We start from the raw sequence: 13,968 nt of genomic DNA, 5'->3' as shown, positions 1-13,968 counted from the left end.
AAAACATACACAACACTTACAAATGACACCGGAACTGCGTGTTCCTTCTTACAGCAGAGATATCTATCGGTGCATCTTTACAAACGCTATTTCCCTCTCAAGACATCTTTTTACACTTATAATCCTATTATTTCTTTCTCCTTTGCTTATCAGTCCACGTTTGGTTATTTGTATCAGGCAGTCTTTATTCTTCTTCTACTAATATATAACATTACCTACTCCTGTAAATCCTACTTTTCCTACATTCTTATCACTAAGTGGTACTTCTTCTGTAATGCAAACTATATTTTCCAAATTTTAAACGGTCACTAAATGAACTGTCGTAAGTCGAGGACTACCTGTAGGTGCTAAGAGAACCAGAAGAGCTCCTCGTGAGCATCTCGGGGAAAATAAAATAAATCCTCTGACTTCTGGGGGTTTAACAGATTTGAACCTCCCAAATCACAGCCTAAGTATGAGTAGCCCTTCTAATCTCCTAGGTGTCCTTAAGAGGAGATGCACATATACAGGTATAGTCCTTGACTTACGACCGCAATGGGCACCAGAAATTCTGTGGCTAAAGAAGGAGGTTGTTAAGTAAGCCACGTCTGATTCTGCAGCCTTTTTTTTTTGCCATAGGTGTTCAGTGAATCCCTGCAGTTAATTTAGAACAATCAACCAGGCAGGGAACAGAAGTTGCCTCCAGAAGTTGTGGGTGCTCCATCACTGAAGGATTTTAAGAAGAGACTGGAGAGCCCTTTGACCGAGATGCTTAAGCAGAGAGTTGGACTAGAAGACCTCGCAGGTCCCCTTTAGCCCTATGATTCTGTGTCCTTGTTGTTGAAACCTCTGCAAACTTCAAGCACTTCTGAATTAGGCACATCTATTGTGGCTGGACATTTTTAAAGGCTTCTGTCACCATCGTTAGTCAAGACCAAAAAAAATATATAGAAAGACAGGTCTACGCTAAACCTACGAGTGAAGGCAAAAAAAAGAGTGTTTGGATAGACAAAGGGGCCAGTCATTTTTCTCCAGCCCATAATTATGCATTCCTCCAGAGAAAGTGCCAATTAAATACAGCAATGGGGTCTGAGTTTATACTCCTCTTATCCCCCACCCCAAATCCGTTAATCTCAATCATTTACATCCTGCCTAACCTCTGTGGAATTTCACACCCTTCCACCCAAGTGCCAGGGAGAAGCAGATGGCACATCTGGGCTGCCCTGTGCCTACTTTGCTATGGGCAAAATGAAGATCAGCAAGGACAGAAGCCATAGCAGTTCTGTTTGTCATAGCAAAGACCCTCTGGCCTGCAAGAAAATCCCTTTGCAAAGATTTGTTGCTCTTCCCAGTTTGACCTGCCAGAGCGCTAGAAGGATGTCGAGACATCTATGATGGTGTTTCTCAAACTTGGTCGTTTGAAGATGTGTGGACTTCAACTCCCAGGAACTCCGCAGCCGGTAAGGTTGATCAATGCTGCTCTGTGGAGACCCATTCCCATGGTTTTTTCATAATATTTTGAACATTTTCTTCATGTCACATGCACTTCCTACTTCATGAACCTCAATCCCTACCATTCTTGGTCACCCGGAATTGCTTTCTGCAGAAACAAGGATGTGACATAGATTCATTTGAGTTGCTGCTGTTGTTAGTTGCGAAGTCATGTCCGATCCATCATGACCCCATGGACAACATTCCTCCAGGCCTTCCTGTCCTCTACCATCCTCTGGAGGCCATTTAAGCTCACGCCGACTGCTTCGGTGACTCCATCCAGCCCCCTCATTCTCTGCCATCGCCTTCTTCTTTTGCCCTCCATCGTTCCCAGCATGAGGCTCTTCTCCAGGGAGTCCTTCTTCCTTCTCATTAGGTGGCCAAAGGGTTTGAGTTTCCTCTTCAGGATCTGGCCTTCTAAAGAGCAGCCAGGGTTGATTTTCTCTAGGACTGACCGGTTGGATGGCCTTGCAGTCTAAGGGACTCAATGCAGGAGTCTTCTCTCCAGCACCAGAGTTCAAAGGCCTCCATTCTTTGGCGCTCAGCCTTCCTTATGGTCCAACTTCCACAGCCATCCATTGCAACTGGGAAAATTTGAGTTTGAGTTGATGAACATTTTAATAAGGGGACAAGCAGAAGAACAGGCCAATATCCCATTTCTCTTTTCTTAGATGTGTTCTACTCAGTTCTGTGAAGATGCTGCCCAAACCTATTGGGACAATCTTCATCTTGTTGCCTTCATGTTGCAATCTTCATCAATCCAACTGTGAGGGGTATGCATCAGGAAATTTCTTCCAAAGTCCAGCAACCTGAAAGTTGCATTAGGACGTTTTCAAGGCTGATGAATCCACTGGGACGCGGCTCCTAAGAAGATGATATTTTCTCCTTGAATGAACGGTGAGGAGGAAAGCAGAAGGCAAGAGAGGAAGCAAGAGAGATGGAGCTACAAGCAAAGGCCATCTTAAATAAGGGATCATAACAAGGTATTCAGTTATAAAAGAATAACAAGAGTTGGAAGGGATCTTGGAAGTCTTCTAGCCCAACATCTTGTTCAGGCAGGAGACCTTATACAATTCTAGACAATTGCCTGTCCAATCTTCTCTCAAAAGCCACCAATGATGGAGCACCCACAACTTCTGGTGGCAAGCTGTTCCAGTGATTAATTGTTTTTACTGTTAGGAAATTTCTCCTTAATTCCAGGTTGTTTCCCTCCTTGGTTAGTTTCCATCCGTTGCTTCTTGTCCTGCCTTCAGGTGCTTTGGAGAATAAGTTGACCCCCTCCTCTTCTCTTGGTGGGAGCCCCTCAGATACCCGAAGTCTGATACCATGCCACCCCTAGTCCTTCTCTTCATTAAACTAGGCCCAGAGTATGTCCATGGAGATTCTCGGTCATGCAGCTCATGGTTGTCCCAAAGGTGATTTTTCTGGGTTTTGAAAAGCTGAAGAAGATTAGAACGGAATTGTCTTCAAAGAAAAACCAGGAAGTCCAGTTGCTTCTTGTAAAAAAGCATCTTTGGGAAAACAAGACATGCCCAGTTCCTGCAACCGTTCTTCCTACGCTTTAGCCTCCAGCCCCCTGATCATTTTTGTTGTTCTTCTCTGCAATCTTTCAAAGTCTCAATATCTTTTTAAAATCATGGCGACCACCCACAAATTATAGATATGTACTATTCCTATTGTAGATTGGTTATTACATTGACTTGGTAAGTACTTTCCCTTCTGAAGTACCGAAGACGAAGTCCCCTTTGATTGGAGTTGACTTCTGAAGACCCCAAGGACACATTTGTCTTGGCCACTGTTGACTTCTTCCAAGACCCAACGGCCATTCTCCACTCTAGCCTATAACCATTCGAGTGAGTAGTAACTCGGACAAGATTAGCAAGTCCCTGCTATCTGCTCTTAATGTTGTTTGAGGTCGGGTCCCTCCTTTAATCAAGCTAATGTTCTGTACTCTTACTGAAGTGCTCATTAGAGGTAATGTCTTACTCCAGAGATACAAATGTTTTGCATTAAGTTAAAAGTGAAGATCTCTGGAAAAGCCAGAGGCCAGCGAGAAAGATGATATTTAAATAAAACATTTTTTCCTGGCCAGCCATAATATTTTGCTTTGCTTTGCTAACCTACAGCAGGGCAGATATTCGAGGATCCCATACGAAGATCCAATGCAGAAGTAGGCGTATGGAAACCGCTTATCCTGCGTGTTATTTTACTATATCAACCCGAAGGAAGATCTGCATTGGCAATTGGAATATTGAAATATTCTTTATTGGCGAAGTGTGATTGTACACACAAGGAATTTGTGTGGAGTTCTCAGTGTACATACCAACAACAAAGTGATACGTTATAGATCACAAATCATAAGACGCCATCATAAATCGTAAGATACAAACAACGTGGTAAATCATAAGATACCAATAGGAGAAGGAAGTAGGAAAAGTGAGAAGGTGAAAAAGATAATAGCAATACTACCCTTAATTCTACCCTCAAAACAATGCTATAAGGCAGGGGGTCCCCAACCTTTCGGACCTCAGGGACCACTAAATGCATAATTTTAAATCCCGCAGACCGCTAATATGATCTGCCTAATGACCTGCTGGGTGGGCGTGGCAAGGTGGTCATGTGACTGGGTGGGTGTGGCCAACTCAATGTCACTCACGTCGAGGGGCGCCTTGACAGCCTCTACTCGTCACTCTGCGCCTGCCCGCCCGGGCTCCTCAGGGCCCCAACAGGAAGCAGCTGCTGGAGCTAAGCAGCCGCCAGGAGAAAGAGTTGGCAAAACAGCTCACTTCCAATTGGATCTGGCGGAGAAGGAGGCTCAGCAGAAGCACCTCACTGAGGACTAGGAGCATGGGCTTTCCAAGCAGAGGGAAGACCTGCAGGAGTGCAAGGCCAGGGACCGGCGCCTGGAGGCTCAGTGGGCTGAGATGGTCAGCCAGTTCCAGGCCATGATGCAGTCCTACTGGAACGAGGCCCTCCGGCTCTTTGCCACCAGCGGCTCTTCCCTCCAGCCTTCACCCAAAGCCCCCCACCAGGAGGCTGAAGCAGACCCCAAGTCGGAATTTCTGACCCCCTCCGACCTGCACAAAAAGACCCCGAAGGGGGAGACTCTCTGCAGCAACAGAAACACTCATTGCATGTATCCATCCCAGGGGCCGTAGTTTAAGGACCCCTGATTTAGTGCAATATGAAAAAATGCAAATAATTTTTCTGCAGACCACCAAAATTTTCTCATGGACCCCCAGTTGGTGAATGCTGCTATAGGGCACTGCACATCAGAACTAGACACAAGGAGAGCCCCCCCCCCCCTGCATGCCATCGCTTTGCTAAACAACTCATTCTCACAACACTGTCAAACAATCCAGAAAGGCCGTATTTTACCATCATTATTCTTATCTCCCCTATTCCTTATCTTCTTATGACTATAACTTTGTTGCTTATCCCTATTGTTGTATGTACATTGAGAGTTTACGTACTGGAAACAAATTCCTTGTGTGTCCAATCACACTTGGGGTTTGGTGTCTTCTCTAGCAGGTTGTTAGCAAGCAAACGGCATCCACGGGAGAAGAAACAATGGATGGGAACTAATCAAGGAGAGAAGCAACCTGGAATTAAGGAGAAACTTCCTAACAGGGAGGACAATTAACCAGCGGAACAGAAGTTGCCTTCCAAAGCTGTGGGAGCTCCATCACCGGAGGCTTTCAAGAAGAGACTGGAAAGTCACTTGTCTGAAATGGTCTAAGGGTCTCCTGCTTGAGCAGGGGGTTGGACTAGAAGACCTCCAAGGCCCCTTTCAGCTCTATTCTATTCAAGCGCCTTAGTACCATTTGATCCATGAGTATCATGTGAACTTATCCACAAATACCTATTAAGAAGCACCAGGATATTTTTTAGGAGGATAATCCATTTAATGACTTTACTCAGAGGATTTCTAAAGATAGAACTGCATTAAATGCAGGCCTGCAAACACCCCTAAATATGTATTTATTTCTTTAGAAGGCTTATAAGTTACGCTATTTTATACGGGTAGCCCTCACCTTACAACCGCAATGAAGGCCAACGTTTCTGTCACTAAGCGAGCATTGAATTTTGCTCCATTTTACGATCTTTCTTGCCAGAGTTCTTAAGTGAATCACGACAGTTTTGAAGACAGCAACATGGTTGTTAAGTGAATCCGGCTTCCCCATTGCCTTCGCTTCTCGAAAGGTCGCAAAAGGGGATCATGTGACCCAAGACACTGCAACCGTCATAAATGTGAGTCAGTTGCCAAGCTTCTGAATTTTGATCCTGTGACAGTAGAGATGCTGCAATGGTCATAAATGTGAAAAACGGCCATAGGTCATTTTTTTCAATGACATTGTGACTTCGAACGGTCACTAAATGAATCGTTGAAAGTCAAGGACTAGCTGTATATCATAATCCTAAGTGGTGGCACTCCATAAAAATAAATATAACCAACACAACTCTGCAACAATATTGTAGGATGCTCACACCTTATGGAAGCAAAAAATCAAATAGACCACAGATCCCCAATTCCAAATTGAGAAACTCCCTTGGTGACGTTTGATCTTGTGTGGGCCAAAAAGAGCCGCTTTATGGTACCAAATCAGTTTTAGAGCTGGAACCGTTAACGAGAGATCCAACCTAGAAGTAAAGAGAAATCCCCTGAGAGCGAGAGGAAGTAAACAGTGGGAGAGCTTCCCTCCGCAGGTAGTGGCTGCTCCATCGCATTTCAGCTCTCTTACATGATCTCCCACCCGTTGGCTCTTCTCCTGCCCTCCAGTGCTTTGGGGGGGGGGGTGGCTTTTGTCATCTCGTTTTTTCAGGCTTTCCCAAGCATCAGGTTTCCTGCCTGAGCAGGGGGTTGGACTAGAAGACCTCCAAGGTCCCTTCCAACTCTGACATTCTGCTATTTTGAGGGGTTTTTTTTTCCCCCTTCAGGATTTTCCATCCATGGAATCCTTCCTGAAGTCTCTCTTCGTTTGGTGAAGTCAGCTCTCTCACAGTCTAAGATAATACAGGTAGTTGTGGACTTATGACTACAATTGAGCCCCCAATTTCTGTTGCTAAATGAGACGGTTGTTAAGTGACTTGTGCCTCATTTTACAGTCATGAAATGTTGCATCATGAAACGTCTGTAAGAAAACAGCCAAGCCCAGACAGCACCAAGGACCCCACAGTTCCCCCTCCCCTCTCTCCTCCTCCTCTCCACAAATTCCATTCGTCTCCAGTATTGAAGATGTTCCCTAGTTGGGTCACGAAAGGTCTCCAAGAAAACCACCAAGCTCAGAGAGCACCAAGTCCTCCTCCTCCTCTTCCTTTCTTTCATGCTTTTTTTGCAAGAAAGAGAAATGATTTTCAATAACGCAATATTTTATTGAAGGGACTACACGCAGGGGCCTCCTTCTGGCACTGAAGTTGTTCCCTAGTTGGGTCACGAAACGTCTGCAAGTAAATAGCCAAGCTCAGAGAGCACAAAGGACCCCACAGTTCAACCTTGGGCTGCAAATATTTGATTGGTACTTGGCTGTTCTTCCAAGCCACGGTAGTTACAGCACCTTGTGGGATAAGTTTTGTAGATGTTTTTCTGTCGATTACCCAGCTTTCCATTTTGCTGATTTATTTTGCATTGTGCTATTTAATGTTCATTCCATTTCACTTTATCATCGGCTACCCAGACTCATTTCAGAGTCAAACCACGCCAAAACCAAATCAATCAAATTTAGGGTGTTATCTATCCTTCCAGAGTTTTCTCATTGCAGGATTCTTCATTTTAATTCTGAGTGTTTACTTTCAGTTTGAAGCTCCCTACAGTTTAAAACCTAGTATTTCATCAGTATTTCTTGAATGTTTGTTTTTGATTTGTAAGGAGGTCAGAGTGAATCATTCCTGAAGATGAAAAGGAGCAAAATTTGTGTCTATTGCCCAAAGACGTAGTAGTGAGCGATTTAAGAAAATCTGGAAAGCAGACCTGGGATCATATGCTACGAAGAACATTAAGACATCAACTGTAAGTTATTTAAAAGTTCAAATTGCCCTTTATTTTTAATTTATGAGCAACTTGCAAACTAACTCTTGAGTTATATGATATACCAGCACCATCTAATGGATAGCAGAAGAATGAGGATGAAATTATAATTCTGGCCAAGTAGCCCCCTCAAAATTAGACAGGGGACTCAGATCTAAACGAGAAGTACTTCGAGATATTTGAAAAATAAGGAAAGCAAGCGCTTTCAGAAAACTGAAGAAAAATAGATCGCTGGGGGCATGAAATAATAAGCAATTAAAATGGTAATGTATTTTTTCTAAATGATACTTTGCAACTTTTAGCTGTAGGTTTACGACTTACAAACTTTTGTTTTTTTTACTTCATTGGTATTCCAATCATTTGTTTAGACACTGGAGAAAACGTTTTGGTCCTCAGAATTACAATCTTTTCAGCATCCTCATCGTCACATGATCAAAATTTGGACAAAGTTTGACAATTGACGTGTATTTACGACAGCTGATGTGGTCACGTGATCCCCATTTCTGACCTTCCCAGCTGGCTTCTGAGAAGCAAAGTCAATGGAAGATGCCCTATTCGCTTAATGACTGTGTGATTCACTTAACAACTGTGGCAAAGAAAAGTTGTCTTGCTTATCAATGGAAATTCCAGCTTCCATTTTTGGCTGAGTTGAGGCCAACCTGTTTATTTATCTAGTATTGAATTTTAGAACATCAAAGTAGCTTCAAATTGTTCCTCCCTATTTGTCAGAAGCCGGTTATCCAACCATTTTATGCGAATTTTATTGGCTACTGACATCCTCGCAAAATATAACAAACCCAAGTAATTTGTAAGGATCACAAATTCTGTCCAGATTTCATGTTTTTTCCCTCATATGTGCTCCAATCTCAGCAGCATACTTCCCTGAATAAAACTGTGTTGCAAAATCGTTTTTCTACACTAATGAACACAAGGAAAGGGTTTTTTTTTAAAAAAACTTGCTAATCGTTTTATGACTTTTTGATTTTGTTTTTCCTTTCCACCATATTTTCCCCGAAAATAAGACATGGTCTTATATGAATTTTTGTTCCAAAAGGCGCATTAGGTCCTCTTTTTGGGGAAAACACAGTAATTCTAAGCTTGGCCTGTCAGAGGAATAATTTGGGGTTCCTTCTGGAGCTGGGGCTGTGCAAGAATAAATAAAAACGAGATCCAGGCAGCTGTGAGGAAAGAAGAAATATTAATTCCTAAAAGCAAAACAATGGCTTTTAAGGGGAGGCTGCAGAGAAATGGGATACAGCACCAGAATTCTACAGGGGGAGCTTGAGTAGGGGCTGATTCTCAGGTGACACTGGAGGGGTGTGGGGGGGGGTTGGGGGGGTGCCTAGACATGTTTATTCTTGTGAACATGGAGCTCCTCTGGGAGACCTAATTTAATTAACTCCGTGCTTGCAAACCAGTGGTGGGTTCCGGATCCCGTCGCAACTGGAATGCTGCGCAGAGGGCTGGGCATCCTAGTTGGGGATGCGCACTCTGCGCAAATGCACATACCTCTGCCCTGAGACACCCGGCTCCTTGGCGGTGGTCGTGCAGGCACGCAATTGGCTGGATGCCTTATAAAAAGCTATGGAACGCGGGCGGGCGGGCCAAATGAGCCACCGTACCAATAGGGTGGCCGCTGCTCCTGGCTACTACCAGTATGGCTGTACCAGGCCATACTGCCCGGAACCCACCACTGTTGCAGACCTTAACCTTTGATATGTGGATTAGGTGTGGGTAACGTATTTGGGGGTTTGAGGAAGGTTGCTAATTTTAGGGTTGATTAACTTGGTTTCAGCTTGACTGTCAGTTACCTAACGGAGATACCGATTCTCAAATCATGGTGGATTCTGTTAATATTTTAAGGGGAAAGAACAAAATATATTTGCATGGGGGGCTTCTCACAGCCTTCTGAGTTTTGCATAATGACAACATCTTCCCGGTCAAAGATTGGACAATGTGGTATTGAGAGCGAGGCGTTAACGCATTCCGTGAAAATGTCAAGAAAATAAAAGTTGACACGCTTGTCAGGACTTCTTCTTGATGCCCGTTAAATATTTATGGCCGTGCTTTTATTGAGAAATCGATAATGCGATATCTTGTTTAGCATATTTATAGTGGGGGCTCTCCAAATGCAAGCGAGGCTAATGTCTTTTTACAAAGGCAGCTTTTCACAAATGCTCCGTGTTAACTTGTGTGGAGCAACACAATTAAAATTCTTATGATTCCCATGACGCTCCGGTCTATATTTGGGGTCTCGCCAAATTAGGGAAACAAATCGGTTACCCTGGAAACTAATTTACTCTGCGATTGTTTCACTGCTAAACATAGCAAAAGTATTTGCAAATCCGACTCTCTGTTCCGGCTTGAAATTCTCAATAGTTGTTCTCCGTGGAAGCTTTTGAGTTGACAAAATGAGGACAAGCTAAAATGCATCATCCGCTTTTGATGGCTGACAGTGGTTAGCAATGTTGCTGGGTTACTTGTTATCTGACAATTAACGATGAAATACTTGACCTACGGATGCAACCAAAGCATTTCCAGATGACGGAGGAAGAGAACTAAGAATAATGACCTGCAAGGGACTTTAAATGTACAGAGTCCAACCTCAGCTGGGCTCTGCAATTGTTTGTTCATCATTTCAATATTATCTCCTGTTGGCAAGAAAATCCATTTGGTTCAATAGTGCAATGAAGGAGCTTTGTGTTATGAAAGAGTGTTGGGCAATTCTTATTCTGGTTCAATGGCTTTCGTTCTGTGCTGGATCTTGGGCGAGGGGCTGCGTGTTCTAATCTTACCATTCTGCTTTTGTCGGCTGTCAAGCTTTGCTGCAAGGCGTTTCGAAATATCCTGTCTTGAATGAGTTTTTGCCTGCGGTGTTTGCTTTTGCTTATGAATGGAGCCATCTAGACAGTTGGCTTCCTCTTTCAATAAGCTCTTTTATCTCCTTACATGCCAGCATCTGCTATGGGTTTTTAAGAAAGACCGGGGGCTACTCAAAAACACGCTTCTCCATTTCTCCTTCAGGGAAATGTAATATTCTGCCTTTAAAAAAAATATTTCTCAAAATATTTCTTTCTCCTGAGGGAGGGGGCTCCCCTCACTCCTTTTATTCTAATCAATAAATAAGATCAAAGGACACCAGGAAAATCATTTTAACTCTGGCTCTGCCCCTCCTTCTCCTACCTACACAGACAGACACAGCACACCATACAGTAACAGATGGTGGGACAAGGCTAAAATCAGGAAAACAATTAACATGCCTTGGACTTAAAAGTTTGCATTCCGTTCAGGAATTCGATGCAGCATATGTGGTGGCTCCTTTTTTCTATCTTTTCCCATAGCAACAACCTGGATTATTAAATACATGAAATCCTCCATAGGATAAAAATTAAACTATTAAAAAATTGCCATTTGGAGTGAGGCAGTTCTGCACCAGCTATAATGCTATTTACTTGCCCTTTTGCTGAATGAGAATTGTGGTTCTTTAATCATGGTTAATGGCACAGCATGAATGATAAACTCCTAAATGGCTTTTCAATAAACTATCATTTAAAAACCCCTGCCTAAAACTGAGACAATTTTGTATAGAGAAACTAAAAGAAAGCAGAATGTTGTATTTTTAAAAAGCCATTCTGACTTTGGGGGGCCTGTAGCTCCCTCTGGTGGTCTTCCCTAGCAATAGGACTTTGCAAAGCTTATTGAGAAATTTACAAAATATATACTGGGGAATGTTTTAAACCGTGTATTGTAGACTGAAAATTTCCTGGAAATTAGAATAGACTTTTCTAATTGTAATTTTACCACTAAATATATTTTTATTTTCCATGCTTAAAAGTTTGATTCTTTATTAAAGGGATGTTTTCTCCCTTACCTCTTGTGTTGGGTTCAAAGAATGGAATGTTATTAGTTTTCACACTCATCTACCTAATTCATTTAGATTATGTAGATTTACTAGAATTCTTCTAGTAATTCACTTAGCAACTGTGGCATGAAAGAAATGGGGCAAAACACACTTAACCACTATCTGGCTTTGCAATGGAAATTTTAGCTAAGTCGTAAATCGAGGACTTTCTGTGTAAGGAAAAGCACCACAGTCTGTTGGTCCATCCACTTAACAACTGCAGAGATTCACTTAACAACCCTGGTAAGAAAAGTCATCAAATGGGGGTAAAACTCACTTAAGAACTGTCTCACTTAGCAAGAGAAATTTTGTGGTCATAAGTCAAGGACTAATGTTAGATCCCATGTACGTATTTATTTCTTAGTCCATCTTGTCTCCACACATCCATCCATCCATCCATATTATCTATCTATCATCTATCTATCTATCTATCTATCTATCTATCTATCTATCTATTTATCTATCATCCATCCATCCATCCATCCATCCATCCATCCATCCATCCATCCATGTTAGGTTGTAGGTTTGAGTGCCAAGCTTGGCAATTTGGTTTCAAACATTTTGTCACCATTCGAGGAGACCTTGCCAGTGCATTTTGAGTTGTGCTCCTCTGTCAGAACATAGGTCTTTAAATACCTTTTTAATGAGATATTCAAACACATTTCATAGGTATAGGTATGGGTGTGTGTATTTCTTTTGAGAGGTGGCATCAGAACTTCATTTTTTTTAATGCAGGCCAGTGTGCTCAGAGAAAAAAAAAGAGACAATAAAGGTTATCTTACCTTAAAAGAGTGTGTGGCCCCACATCAAATAATAAACACACAAACAAACATGAAATCCAGTCCGTCCGTCCCCCGTCTTCATCCTGGATTAATTGGGGGTTGCTTATTGAAACACAACTGCAGCCATAACAATACAATTAAAGTTGCACATTGGTAAAATGATGATAAAAGCCTCAGAACATTTTCTCTGCTGGTATTTATTTGCATCCCAGGAAAAGCGATGCCCACGTGCTGAGACCTGTTAAGAATTTTTTTTAAGTGTTAACATGACCCAAGATCTGAGGTTCTTCCCCCTGCACTTCAGCCCAAGTGGTCTCATTTGAAAATGCTACCAGGTGGCTGGCAAAGACATACAGAGAAGCAGGTCTGTGCACCTTGGGTAAAAGCACACCTGTGTTTAGGGTGGAAGGGCAGAAGGAAAACACCTGTAATTCCACCTGGGGAAATTTGATTCAGGTAACGCATCCCACATCTGGTTGTAAAGAGAACTGGCTTAAAAGTATTCTATCAGGCATGGAGCCTAGGGAGCCAGTTTGGTGCAACGGTTAAGGCACCATGAGCTCTAAGCCAGCTTTAGTCGGCTGGGGCCCTTGGGCCAGTCACACCTTCTCAGCCCTGGGAGGGAGGCAATGGCAATCCACTTCCTGAAAAATGGTTTCAGAAAGAAAACTGCAGGGGTTTGTCCAGGCAGTGGCTGGGAGTCACACGAAAAGATCTGCGTTAAGGTAACATGGGGATATATTAATCTTAACGCAGATTTAGAGATCGGATAACCATTTGTCTGAAGTGGTGTAAGGCTTCCTGCCTAAGCAGGGGGCTGGACTAGAAGACCTCCAAAGTCCCTTCTGACTCTGTTATTCTTCTAAATTCTAAAGCTTGAAACCCTCCCAGCCATTAAGAACCTGGCTGAAAAACCGAGCTAAGGGGATCAACACCCAGAACTTTGAAACACGACTACCAAAAATTCATATTGAGACTGCAAAGATGAGAGGCTCAAGGTTGACTCGGTTTTTCGTCCCTGCTTCCGAGGTCGCCCAGATTGTTGAGGGGGCAAGAGGCTAACGCTTAGAGGGGGTTGTAAAAGCACTGCGAAGCAGTATGTAAGTGGAAGTGCTATTGCTATATTTATCAGAATACAGGTAGTTCTCGACTTATAATAGTTCACTTAGTGACCGTTACAACGGCACTGAAAAAAGTGACTTATGACCATTTTTCACACTTATGTCCATTGCAGCATCTCTGTCCATGATCAAAATTCAGAGGCTTGGCAACTGATTCACATTTATGAAGGGTCCCAGGGTCACGGATCCCCCTTTGCAACCTCCTGACCCGCAAAATCAACAGGGAAGCCGGATTCACTTAATGACCCACTACTCACTTAACAACTGCAGCAAGAAAAGTCATAGAACGGGCAAAAACCCACCTGCCTCACTTAGCAACATAAATTTGGGGGTCAACCTTGGTCGTAAACCGAGGACTACCTGGCAAGTACAAATTTGTGCAAATCTGGGGGGAGGGGGAACCTGCAAAGCAGGCTGTGTGTGAACCCAGGCGGGAAAAAATAAACTGGAGATGCAGATTATGCATGCTGGAGGAAGCCAGATTTAGGCATAGAAACGACCGACGCCCCGCACAGCGGCGGGATCTCCCTCGATCTTCCTTTTTGCAAAGTCGAAAAATCCGCCTATGCCCGCCGTCCCTGAGCCACGCCCACTCTTTCCAGGCTCCACCTCGGATTGGCCGAGAGGGGAAGAGTCGCTCTTCGTGCAGTGGTTCGGTCCGAGTCAGAG

Source organism: Natrix helvetica, assembly GCF_964273705.1.
Source record: "Natrix helvetica genome assembly, chromosome: 3".
Lineage (NCBI taxonomy): Eukaryota > Metazoa > Chordata > Lepidosauria > Squamata > Natricidae > Natrix > Natrix helvetica.
Note: the sequence above shows the minus strand (reverse complement) of the source record.